The following is a 10386-nucleotide window of genomic DNA, read 5'->3' as shown; positions in this document are numbered from 1 at the left end:
CCAACAAATTTTTTTTTGACACTAGAAAAGTTGATTCTAAGGTTCAAAAATAAATTTCTAAAGGCTTCCTAGATATCCACACTAATAAAAGAGAAACATGCAAATTGACCATACCTCTGCTATGCCATAAGCCATGCCCACCAGCCAATCAGGAGCAAGTATGCAAATTAACCCAACCAAGATGGCTGCGGCCACAGAGAGAGCAGGAGGCTTGGGTTGTTCCCAGCAATGGAGGAAGCCTAGCTTCCTGCCCTGCTCTGGCCAGCCCTGGCCTCTGCTCAAGACTAAAAAGTTTCAATTATAGAAGATAAATAAATCCCAGATACCAGGGCCTCCACTTGGGTCGCTAGGGGTGTGAGGCCAGCCTGCAAACCACCACAGTTCCCTCGCCCAGGCTGCCCCATGCCCCCAAGGGATCTCCCACCCTGATCTGGGACACCCTTCAGAGCATACAAGCCAGCCCCCACCAGTGCACCAGGCCTCTATCCTATCTAATAAAAGAGTAATATGTAAATTGGCCATCACTCCAACACACAAGATGGATGCCCCCATGTGGTCAAAGATGGCTGCTCCCATGTGGTCAAAGATGGCCACACAGGTGGCCACCACAAGATGGCCAACAAGGGAGGGCAGTTGGGAGGGACCAGGCCTGTAAGAGAGGGCAATTGGGGGTGATCAAACCTGCAGGGAAGGGCAATTAGGGGTGACCAGGCTGGCAGAGGAGGGAAGTTGGAGGCAACCAGGTCTGCAGGGAAGGGCAATTAAGGGGGGGGGGGGGGAGACCAGGCCTACAGGGGAGGGCAGTTGGCAGCAATCAGGCTAGCAGGGGAGCAGTTAGGCATCAATCAGGCTGGCAGGGGAGTGGTTAAGGGGTGATCAGACTGGAAGGCAGAAGTGGTTAGGGGCAATCAGGAAGGCAGGCAGGTGAGCAGTTGGGAGCCAGCAGTCCTGGATTGTGAGAGGGATGTCTGATTGCCTGTTTAGGCCCAACCCCAGTAGGTACTTTTGTTGGCTAAACAGGAAATCAGACATCCCTCAAGGGGTCCCAGATTGGAGAGGGTGCAGGCTGGGCTGAGGGACACACACCCCCGTGCACGAATTTTGTGCACTGGGCCTCTAGTTAAGATATAATAAGATATTACTGTGCATAAACCAAATGTATGCATTAAGTAGGTGCTAAAGGTGGCAAGTAATATTTAATATCTACCAAAACTTTAAATGTCTATACTTCTGAGTCACCCCTAGATATTCTATCATGCAAATAACCAAATATGTATAAAATGAAATATATACAAGTATATCCATTGCACTGGTGGTTACAATAGCAAAATATTGGAAACTACCTAAATGTTCATAAATAAGGTACTGGACAGATAAATTATGAGACATGCATTCAAAAGAATACAAGTCTGAAAAGAATGAAGTAGTTCTATATCAATGGATACAGAACAATCTTCAAGCTATATATATACATATTTTAAATATATATATTTTATTGATTTTTCACAGAGAGGAAGAGAGAGGGTTAGAGAGTCAGAAACATTGATGAGAGAGAATCATCAATCAGTTGCCTCTTGCACACCCCCTACTGGGGATGTGCCCGCAACCAAGGTACATGCCCTTGACCGGAATCTAACCTGGAACCCTTCAGTCTGCAGGCTAAATGGAATAAGCAAGCTATAAAGCAGTGTGAAAAGCAAGCTACTTTTGTATACAGGATATGTGTGTGTAGGGAGAATATATATGAATTTACCGTTTCCCCGAAAATAAGACAGTGTCTTATATTAATTTTTGCTCCCAAAGATGCGCTAGGTCTTCTTTTCAGGGGATGTCTTATTTTTCCATGAAGAAGAATACGGTACACATTTATTGTTAAATGAAAATAAAGGAAATTTATTACCTGTATACGGTACGGTAGTACGGTAGTTGTCAACACAAACCAGACAAACTGTGAATCCTACAGTATCAAGAATTTACTCATTTATTCAATGACAATCATGTCATCATCTTCTGGAACATCATCATAACAATTCAATTCCTGAAATTCCTACGCTCACAGGCAATCAGAACGAGTATGTAAATTAACCCAACAAAGATGGTGGTTAATTTACATATGCTGAGGGAGGGAGGAGTGAAGACTCAAGACAGCATAGAAAGAAGAGGGAGGGAAAGGGGAAAGCAAGGTGGCTGCCAGAGGGAAAGCCGGGTGGGGTGGGGCCGGGCGGGGTGGGCGGGGCTGGCGGCAGTGGGGGCGGCACATGCGGCAGAGCGTGCTTGGCCACAGTGACTGCTTGCTGGAATCTTCCTGCAATGGGCCCCTAGTATAAAATATTTCTGAAAAGTTTTTGCTTCTGGAAATTCAGTCCCACAGAGCTTCACAAAAACCCATGATCTAGCAGCATTTCACTTGGGACACTTTGGGGTAGCCTATGATGAAATCGATACTGCTTTGGTTTAACAATGAGTGCATCATGTGAGAAGGATAGAGGGAGGAATGACCAAAAAGGTCTGTTCTGCTTCCCAGCACTCACACCTTTTAACTCCCCAGTCTCCGGCAAAAAAATGAAAATAAATAAATAAATAAAAAATTGTCAGCTACTGTGTACCCAAGAATTCATTTATTCATTGATGACACAAATATTTATTGAGCACTGTTGTGCATCAGGAACTTACGAGGCACTGGTAATTCCGTAATAAATGAGATAAATATGTCCCTGCTACCCATGAGCTTTTATTTCAGCAGGGGAAACAGATAGTATGAAATGCTTACACCACTAATTACTTACTTGTTATAAAAGAGAGACTTCAAGTTCTAGGACCTAGGTGTGGCGGTCAGGAAAAGCTTCTCTGAGAGAGTGATGTTTAAGCTGAGAAACTGGAAGGATAAATGGGAGTTAGCTATCTAATGGGGCAAGGGGAGGGGCTGGTGGGAGGAGAGAGAACAGCATGTGAAAAGGCCCTAAGGCAGGGAGCAATTGAAGGAAGGCTGTGGAACTGGAGCACAGACTGTGATGGGGAGAGGTGCAGCAAGGGCTAACCCTTGCAGAGTTGAGTCAAATGTTTTGATTTTTTTCCCTCTTAGAGTGTTGGGAAGCTATTGAATGGTATTTTAAGCAAGAGAGTAACACAATCAGATTTGTATTTTTAAAAATATCAGGCTGAGTAAAATAAGGAAAATTATTCGGGGGGGCGGGGAGACGGGGGAAGTAAAAGAGATAGGATCAATTAGGGACATGGTTCAAGGGAGAAATGATGGTGGCCTGGTCACAGGAGTTTTGGTGAAGATAGAGGTGGACAGATTTGACAGAAATGTAAGAGGTTAAATTGGCAAGACATGCTAATGGACAGAATGTGAAGAGCAAAGAAGAAAATACATTGAACATGACTCCTAGGTTCAAATAAATTAATTATACTGGTACATTGCTTTACAAAGTAATTTCAGATACATTATCTCATGTGATCTGAACCTCAGTCTTATAAACTAAATAAGGGATCATTATTTCAATTTAATTGGTGAGCTTCAGGGAGTAAACACGTTTATTTTAATGAATGAATAATGAATAGCAGACTAGCGCGATACCATCTCCCCTACTGAGAATAATTAAAATACTGCCAGAGAGAATTTAAGATGACTAACAATGAAACATGATGTTTCAGAAGAGCATACACTAAACAGGGGTCTTCAAACTACGGCCCGAGGGCCACATGCAGCCCCCAGGGGAGTCTGATCCTGCCTGCCAGGTTTTTTGGGCAGTGAGCGCAGCCGAGGTGTTACAGTAGGAATTAGTAGCTCATATAGTCCGGCCCTCCAGCTCTCTGAGGGACCGTGATCTGGCCCCCACTTTAAAAAGTTTGAGGACCCCTGCACTAAAATGATGCAAAAGATGAAAGATGAGGAGAAATGGAGATAAAACAGAACAAACAGGGAGGCCAAGAACATACATCACTCACTAGAAATGTATCCATCTCTAAACTTCAGAGGAGTTGAGGCTTTCCCAACATCCCACAGGTTATGGTCAAGATGACTCAAACGAGGGTCTTCCAGCCCAAATCCCATATATTTAATTTCACATTGGCCTATAATCTAAACTACCACTGAATTTTTCTTCTGGCAGGCAGTTAGGATAGGGCAGGGAATGGGAGAAAATATTTACAAACATAAATCTGATAAGGAATTAATATCCAGAATATGTAAAGGACTATAATTCAACAACAAAAATATCAAATAACCCAATTTAAAAATAGGCAAAGTGCCCTGGTCGGTTTGGCTTAGTGGGTAGAGTGTCAGCCCTTGGACCGAAGGGTCTCAGGTTTGATTCCCAGTCAAGGACACATACCTCAGTTGCAATTTCCCTAGCCCAGATAGGGGCATATGCGGGAGGCAACTAATTGATTTGTCGATATTTTTCTTTCTCTCTCTCCCTGCTCCCTCTCTTCCACTCTCTTTTTCTACAACTAAATGTAAAAAATAGCCTCAGGTGAGAATTTTTTTTTTTAATATATAAAAACAGGCACCATAATTCAGGCTGATTTAATAGCCTGGCTGGCACGGCTCAGTGGTTAAGCATCGACCGATGAACCAGGAGATCATGGTTCAATTCCTAGTCAGGCCACATGCCTGGGCTGTAGGCTCGATCCCTAGTAGGAGGTGTTCAGGAGTCAACCAATCAGTGATTCTCTCTCATCATTGATATTTCTATCTCTCTTTCTCTCTCCTTTCCTCTCTGAAATCAATAAAAATATATTTTTAAAAAAAGTAAAAATAGACAAATAGGACTACACCAAACTCATCAAAGGACACAAGCAACAGAGTGAAAATCAACCTATAGAATGGGAAAAATATTTACAAACATAAAAAATTATGTAGAATATTAGGATTAGCCAGAGTCTGACCTTATCTCTGTGATTTTTACACACAATATCTAACATTCAACCAAAAATGACCAGGCATGGCAGTTCACAAGAATAAATGACTGAGAAACAAGAGAAGACGAAGAAGAAAAAAAGGCAATAGAGCTAGGTCCATATAAAATCTAGATACTATGGGTATTTGTCACAGGCTTTTAAAAATGTGATAATTATATTTAAGAAAATAGGTGACAACTTGTATAATTTCAGCAGATGATTGTAATGTGTAGAGAATAACCAAATGTAGATTGTAGTATCTTATATAATAAAAGCCTAATATGCTAAATGTCCGGTTGACTGGTTGTTCAACCAATCAAAGCGTAATATACTAATGATATGCTAAGGCCGCTCAACCACTTGCTATGATGCGCACTGATCACCAGGGGGCAGACAGTTGACTGGTTGACCAGTCACTATGACATGCACTGACCACCAGGGGCAAATGCTCCGACTGGTAGGTTAGCTTGCTGCTAGAGTCTGGCCAATCAGGACTGAATGAGATGGACCAGACATGCCCTGAGCCCTCCCGCAGTCCCTCCCCAGCTGGCCAGCCTTCCACGTCCCTCCCTGGCCCTGATCAAGCACTGGTGGGGTCCCTCAGCCTGTCCTGCACCCTCTTGTAATCCGGGACCCCTTGGAGGATGTCCGAGAGCCAGTTTTGGCCCAATCCCGCAGGCCAGACTGAGGGACCCCACTGGTGCATGAATTCCTGCATTGGGCCCCTAGTTTAAAAATAGAGTAATTAAAAAAAAAAAAAAAAGAGAGTAATTAAAATTAAAAACACTATAGGTGAGTTTAATATCAGATTTAGCCCAACAGAATAGAGGATTATTGAACTAGATCAGTAGAAGAGATCAAATTAAGCACTGTAGAGGGCCAAACGGGACATTCTTTAGATTGTTGCTGACTGGACCCGGGATAGCGGCAGAATCATGTCAGTTGCACTCCCGCCCTGGGAGTGCGGAGATGTTCTTAGTTCCTGGCTTGTGTTTGTTTGTGCAGGAGGAAGGAGGGGTGGAACCTGGGCTCTCCCAGGCTCCTTGTTTTCCTGTGAAACCCCCTTGTTGGATTGGAGTATAAATAGATGTGCTGCGTAGCTCAGGAGGTCGTCAGTCTGTCTCTCCAGCAGAGGAGGTCAGCGGCCTTCCCAACTCCCAGCTTGAAATCTATTTCTATGTCTTCTCTCTTTATTTCTAATATTTCTCAATCTCTAGGCACCTCCACTTAGAACCGGTTCGTTCATCTCTCTTTCCATGCGGAACATGGAAAAGGGAGATCCCCACAGCTTCAGGCCCCGCAAAGCACGGAGAGAAAAAAATAATGGAAAAGATAGATTAAAGCAAAAAAGACTTTTAGGAAAAAACTCTCTGTGAAATTGTAGTCCCAGAAATGTTTGGAGAAATAATGCCAAGAATGTTTTAAAACTAAAGCCACCAACTCAAGAAATGCTGAGAACACTAAGCAGGACTTTTTAAATTTTAAAAGTTGCCAGACGAAAATACATATTACTTTCTTTTTTTAAGTATCTGTGTACACAATGTTAAAATATGTACAGAAATAATAATTTAATAAAAAATATATTTTAAAAAAGTTGCCAGATGAAAATACATATTACTTTCTTTTTTAAGTAATTTTTATTTTTAATTATAGTTGATATAAATTATTATATTAATTTCAGGTGTACACACAGTAATTAGAAGTTACATAACTTACTAAGTGATCATCCAATAAATCTCCCATTCATCTGACACCATATATAGTTATTAGAATATTATTGACTATATTCCCTATATTGTACTTTATATCCCCGTGACTATTCTATAACATCCAATTTGTACTTCATAATCCCTTCACCTTTTTTGCCCAGCTCCTCAACCCGCCTCCCATCTGGCAACCCTCAAAATGTTTTTTATTTATAAGTCTGTTTCTGTTCTGCTTATTTGTTCATTTTGTTTTTAGGTTCAATTGTTGATAGATATGTATTTATTGCCATTTTATTGTTCATATTTTTTTTATCTTCTTTTAAATAAAAGTCTCTTTAACATTTCATATAGTACTAGTTTGGTGAAGATGAACTTCTTTAGCTCTGAAAAGCACTTTATTTGCCCTTCAATTCTAAATGATAGCTTTGTTGGGTAGAGTAATCTTGGTTGTAGGTGCTTGCTTTTCATGACTTTGAATATTTCTTGCCAATCCATTCTGCCTACAAAGTTTCTTTTGAGAAATCAGATGACAGTTTTGTGAAAGAAAAGAGCCACATGCTAACTTGACAAGCTCAGGGGAGGCTTGCGTGGCGTTTTGCAAACTTAGAGACCTAAAATAACCACAAAAGATGGTTTGAAAATTAAATATCTAACTACAAACAGGTTATAGTGGGTAGTCATGTTCTAGGCCCATATTTTCCCAGACAAAAATCAACTTCCATCTTTTCACTGAGCCCATTTGCCTTTTTGCCTCTAAGATAACATATCTATGAGATGTCTGGGTAACTTGTAACTTCCCTTCTTCCGGAGCCTCTGGGGCACAACCAAATGTGGTGGGCACCAGGACAGATGCCTCAAATTCCTTCGTTATCATATTAATTGTTCCTGCTTTCACCTGAGTACACGTCCATCATTTTACTTTTTATCCAGTCCCAGGAGTTTCCCACCGCTTTGCTTTCTCCCGCCTCCTTACTCCATCACCAATGAATTTCATGTAACCCACCTATGTCCCTCCTTTGATTTCAGTGTATAAATAGAAATGTAACTCTGCCATTCTTCGGAGTATTATCTCAATCCATATGTCGACAGTTTGGCTCAAATAAACTCACAAAAATTCTTTACAGGTTTCAATGGTTTTTTCATTAAGAGTTTTATAGGTGTTCCCTTGTAGGTAACTAACTGCTTTTCTCTTGTTTTTAAGATTCTTGCCTTTAACATTTTGCATTTTAAGTATGATGTTTCTTGGGCCTCTTTGGATTCATCTTGTTTGGAACTCTGCTTCCTGGACTTGTATTTCTATATCTTTCACCAAGTTAGGGAAGTTTTCTGTCATTATTTTTTCAAATAGTTTTTCAATTTCTCACTCTCTCTTTTCCTTCCAGTGCCCTCAGCAATGCAAATGTTGGTATGTTCAAAGTTGTGTCAGAGGCTCCTTACACTACCTTCATTTTTTAAAATTCTTTTTTTCTTTTTGCTGTTTGAATGGGTGTTTTTTGCTTCCTTATATTAAAAACCATCAATTCAATTCTCAGTTTCATCTACTCTACTGTTGATTCTCTATAAGTTATTCTTTATTTCAGTTAGTGTATTCTTCATTTCTGACTGGTTCTTTTTTATGTTGCTGAGGTTCTCACTAAATTCATTAAGCAATACTATAACCAGTGTTTTGAACTCTGCATCTAGTAGATTGTTTGTCTCCATTCTCTTTGATTCTTTTTCTGGAGTTTTGTTCTGTTCTGTTCTTTCACTTGGGCTATGTTCTTTTGTCTCCTTATTTTGGCAGTCTCCTGTGTTCATTTCTATGTATTAGGTAGAGCCGTTATGTCTTCCTGGCTTAGTATTGTGGCCTAATGTAATAGGTGTCCTGTAGGGTCAAATCACTCAAGCTGGGCATCTCTCCATTCCCCCATTTGGGCTGTATGCTCTCCTGTTCAGGTTGAGCTGTGATTGCTGTTGACATGACAATATGAGGGAATTATCCAGGCCCATATCTTCAAGGACTGGCTGTGACCACTGACCACTGACCTCCAACCACCGTGGAGAGTCAGCTGTGCAGGGCCCCACCACACAAAGCAAGAATTACTTCAGCAGGGCTCTGGTGTCTGCTGAGTCTACCCCTAGAGTGTCTCACTTGTAGAGGTGATTAGGTTGTGCTTTAATGCGTTTTGAAGCTGTCCACTAGGTTCTGAGGCCTCCAGATACGTGTATGCCAAGGTCAGCCACCATCTGTGCTTTGTCCAGGACCACCTTCCATAAGTTACAAAACGATCTGTAGATGTTGCTTTTTGTGCTGGGTTTGGAGGTACACAGTCAAGGTCAAGCTGTGAATAAAGGCTGGTTGCTGCTAGTGTCAGGCTTGGGGCAACTTAGCAAGAGGTATGGGGTTTGCTGAGGCCAAGATGCTGCTTTGTGAGAGATTTTAGGAAAATCTGAAGCATGCATCAAGACAAGCTATGGAAAAACCACTGGAAACAGCTTGGGTGGGCTTGAAAGTTGGGTGGGGCAGGGCCTCTGAGAATCACCAGGGTGGGGCAAACAGTGTGAGTCAGGTTGATGAATACTCAGATATGGCACCTGTCTGCTGGCTTTGTGAGGGAAGGGCTCATCAAAATAATAAAGGATTCTGCCAGCACTTCTGTCTGGGAGAAAGCTCTCACCCTGATGCCAAATAATTCTGTCCCTCCCTATGTCTCTGGTACCTTTCAAGCTGCTGACTCCACACTGGAGCTCAGAGGGAGGGAGTCCAAGTAAGTCTATGTGTGGGCCCTTTAAGAGGAACTGCCTGGGACTCCAAGCAGCCTCAGTCTTCCTCAGCCTCAATCCTGCTGCTTTTTACTACCACAAGTTATGGGGAATTCTCTTCCTGGCACTGGAACACTAGATAGGGGGGCCTGGTGGGCTGGGACCCCTTGCTCTTCAGGGGGACTTCACAGCTGAGATATCCTTCCCAATTTTTATCCATCTCATGTGGGTATGGGACCAGCCAACTCTGCATCTCTGCTTTTTTAACTAGTCTTGATGTGGCCTCTTTAATTTCCCAGCTCAATTTCAGGTGGTTCTGAATAATGGTTGTTCTGTAGTTTAGTTGTAATTTTTTGTTTGCTTTCTGTTAATTCTCACCTGAGGATATATTTTTTAATTAATTTTTAGAGAGAGTGGAAAGGAGGAAGGCAGAGAGAAAGAGAAAGAGAGATAGAGAATGAGAGAGAGAGAGAGAGAGAGAGAGAGAGAGAGAGAGAGAGAGAGAGAGAAACACATGGATGTGAGAGAGACAAGTCAATTGGTTGCCTCCTGCACATGGCCTGAGTGGGGTCAGGGATTGAACCTGGAACCCAGATACATGCTCTCGACAGGGAATTGAACCCAATACATTTTGGTGTGAGAGATGATGCTCTAATTACTGATAACACTGGCCAGAGCTAGTTGTAATTTTTGATGTGGTTATGGGAGAATGCAAGTACCACATTTACCTATGCTTCCAACTTGGGCAGAAGTCAAAACACACATTACTTTCAAAGGAGCAAAATAAGAATAATAGATGACATATCAATGAAAACAATGGGAGCTAAAAGACAAGTGAGATGATATCTTGAAAAATTCTGAAGGAAGAAACAGCTAATCTAGAATTATATATATGAGAAAATATCTTTCAACAAATGAAGGCATAGACTTCCAGACACACTAACGTGCCTTGTTTTCCATTGTGATAATCATTGGCTGGCTGCCTCCTACACACCCCTAACTGGGAATCCAGCCCACAACCCAGGCATGTGCC

Source organism: Pipistrellus hanaki (assembly GCF_964339955.1).
Source record: "Pipistrellus hanaki genome assembly, chromosome: 1".
Lineage (NCBI taxonomy): Eukaryota > Metazoa > Chordata > Mammalia > Chiroptera > Vespertilionidae > Pipistrellus > Pipistrellus hanaki.
Note: the sequence above shows the minus strand (reverse complement) of the source record.